Source organism: Pseudorca crassidens, chromosome 1 (assembly GCF_039906515.1).
Source record: "Pseudorca crassidens isolate mPseCra1 chromosome 1, mPseCra1.hap1, whole genome shotgun sequence".
Taxonomy (NCBI): Eukaryota; Metazoa; Chordata; class Mammalia; order Artiodactyla; family Delphinidae; genus Pseudorca; species Pseudorca crassidens.
In genome coordinates, this window is record NC_090296.1 from 148,328,846 (window position 1) to 148,332,317 (window position 3,472).

Consider the following 3,472-nt stretch of genomic DNA (forward strand, 5'->3'; position numbering starts at 1 on the left):
CTGGGCATTTTCCTCTACTTGGAACATTTGCTCTATTCTTCTGTAGCCAGGGCCTTCTAATTCTTAGATCCCAGCTTAAATCTCTCTCAGTAAAGAGTTTCCTGATCTCCTAAAGAAAGTCCCCCTTCTTCTGTCTCTCAGCCTTCCATTTGTTTTCATCACAACCTTTAGAATAAATTGTAGTTATTTCGTGTTTGCTTGGATTTTGTCTTTCTTTTCTAGTAGAGAGCAGATTCTGAGATTCGCTTATTATTGTGTTTATAATACCTAATATAGTACCAGGGGCCTAGGAAGCCCTCAAATATTATTGAGTGAATTGTTAGGATCCCTAATACAGCGTTGTATACTAATGATATTGGCAGCCTCATCTTGTTCCTGACTTCAAGAGGGATGCCTCTAATTTTTCACCGTTTAATTACGTCTTAAATATGCTGTTATATCAGGTTTCAGATAGAAATCTCTAACAGACACTTCAGGTACCCTAAGTAACATATTTATTTCCTTCTAATAAAACTCTGACTTTGTTTGGGTAATCCACACTCCTTCACATGGCCGTGTTTTCTTCGTCCTCTCACTCCCATTACCAGGGGTTGGTCTAAGAATGAGGTTGTGATGAAATTCCAGCTAATGAGACAAAAGTCTTTTGTGGACCTTCTAAGAAAGATTCTTCGTTTTATAGACAGGGGGAGAAAATAGTCCTTCCTCTAGGGCACGTTGCTATTTTTGCAGAATAATGTCTGTGAGGCAAAGTAGCAAGGAGAATGCCCATACCATGAACAGAGAGAAATAGGGAGGGACATCGTATCTCTTTTAGTAGATCTGTTTCTTATCAATTTATGAAATCAGAGCACATGCAAGAAACACAATGCTAGCCCAAAAGTGGTTAAAACTACCAACTACAATACATTGAAAATACCACATTTAGGATACAATTATATACTGAAAAAGGTAGCAATGCCAAGAAAATTGGCAATTAAAAAAAATCTTGTTAAAGACAGTTCTCATAAGTTGTGTTTAAAATCATCCATTTTAACATCTGCAAAAAAGTCAAATTTATTATTTTACATCATTATGGAAGTTAAAGAGAACAATCAAGTTGTCTCATGGGCTGGAAGGTGACTTATTAATTCCCTTTCATTTCCAAACCTCATTAAGCAGTCATTACATTTATGAGGTAAATCAGCTGAATTTTAAGATCTTCAATCTGTCCTGTTGAATATTCACGATATTGACATAAATACATCCCTTCAGATAAGTGTGAATTTAAATGTTTGCAATATTCTAGCATGCTTGCAAAGCCTTTCCCACAGTCATCACAGACATGAGCAAAAATTTTAGTATGTGCAATAGCAACAGGCCTGTTAACATTTGTATGAAGTCTATTCTGAAAGCCACATACTTGACATACAAAGAAGTTTTTACATTTGTCAAATGTAATTTTGCTTAAGAGGCTGTACTGTCCATGTTCTCCATTGTTATACTTTTCACTTAACTCTGTTAATTTACATGTATGCTCATTTACCACATGGCTATGCAAGTCTTCTGGATCATTCATTTCATGTTCACAGAACTGACACAAGTACTGTTCATCACAGCTGTGCTCCTGGAAATGTAGGTAGAGTTCACTGCTTGAGGAGAACTGTACATCACACTGCTGACACCAATAAAGGTGATCACTAAAATGGGTGTCTGCAGTGTGCTGGCTGAGGTTCTCAAAAATTACTGTTTTATAGTCACAGCATTTACAAATGTAGGGATCCTCTTCATGCAGTTTGGATGTTCGATCGGAAGCATATTGGTAGAGAAACTCTTTGCATACTCGACACACAATTTTTTTTTTTTTTTTTTTTTTGCGGTACGCGGGCCTCTCACTGTTGTGGCCTCTCCCGTTGTGGAGCACAGGCTCCGGACTCACAGGCTCAGCGGCCATGGCTCATGGGCCCAGCCGCTCTGCGGCATGTGGGATCTTCCCGGACCGGGGCACGAACCCGTGTCCCCTGCACCGGCAGGCTGACTCTCAACTACTGCGCCGCCAGGGAAGCCCCCGACACACATTTGAATCACTACACTTATGCTTCAAGATCATATGCTGCTTTAAATCAGAAAAATATTTGCTGTTGAACTCACAAAGTTCACATTGATAGAGGCCACTGCTATCAGCTCTCAGTAAAGGCCATTTCTGCTGGGCAGTCACATTCAAAACTTCGCTCTTGTCAAGAATTTTGCAAAATTTAGCTAGTGGCTCTTCATCCGTTTGGTCTTGGAGACTCTCAGAGGAATTGTTTTCTGTCTCTATATCATAATCTTCAGAAACTGCATGCACTTCTGCAGCAACTGGAACATCTTCAGCAGTATGAACTTCTATAGGGCTCTCCTCTTGAGTTTGCTGGTTGATTGATTCAGGAGAGCCGCACTCTTCATCACAAATTTCAGTATCAGCACATTTTTCTGTAGAAAAGGCAGTATTGGTCTAGAATTCTAAGTACAGGACCCAGAACCAGGTAGTTTTGATTTCTGTTTGTGGCCTTGATTCCATCTGTAAATTTTGGTAAGTCTTTTGATGTCTCTGTATCAGAATCATCATCATTTAGTTGTCATGTCTCTAGGCTACTGTTAGCTGTAGCAGTTTCTCAGACTTCCCTTGTTTTCGACGACCATGACGATTTTGAGGGGACTGGTAGGGTATTTTGCAGGATGTCCCACTAATGAACTTTGTCGTTTTTTTCATGATTAGACTTTGTTGTCAAAATATTTTGTCTGGTTGTCTCATAGAACAAACACTGTAACAATGATCAGAAAAAATTCCATGGAATCCATCTGCAGTTCTGCTTATTCCAGAGGAATCTGAATAACGAGAAGGGTGTAAAGTCTTCCTTTTCCTTTTTTTAGGATATTCATTCATACCTTTTTAATTTGGTATATTTCTTAATACTGGAGTGAGGAAAAATGAATCACAGGAAGTTTTCACAGATGGTAAAAAAAAAATGCCAGTCCTTGGGGTCCGCCCGGCCAGCCCAGGCGCAGCTCCGAGGAGGCGCCAGACCAGACGCCTGAGCAGGGGGGCGCCGCGCAGCCCCACCCCCGGGCGCAAGGCGGCGGCCGGCGCCGCTCTGGCCCTCACGCTCCGGGGCGCTCCTCCGGGCCAGCCCCACTCTTTGCCCGCGCGCACTACGCCCTGCCTGCCAGGTCCCCGGGCCAGGCTCGGCGGCTGCACTCGGGCACATTGTGTCTTTGATGATGATTTTGAGCTACTTAATTAACTATCCCTGGTGGCACTTTACCTAAGACTTCTTCCTTTTTTACGGCTGTCGGTCTGGAGATTTCTAATGCTTATAGCTAAAACAACTTTTCCGCAATATTGCAACCTGCAGTATTAGGCCGTTGAAGTTTTCCTCTATGTCTAGTTTACTAAGGTGATTTTTTTTGTAAGCATTTTTTTCTCTAATCAGGAACTGGTTCAAATATTTTTCTT

The 3,472-nt window shown here is 41.4% G+C and overlaps 1 pseudogene; it reads right to left on the reverse strand.

Annotated features, from left to right (window-relative positions):
• Positions 1-1,091: 1,091 nt before the first annotated feature.
• Positions 1,092-3,031, reverse strand: LOC137203020 (zinc finger protein 639-like; annotated as a pseudogene).
• Positions 3,032-3,472: the final 441 nt, after the last annotated feature.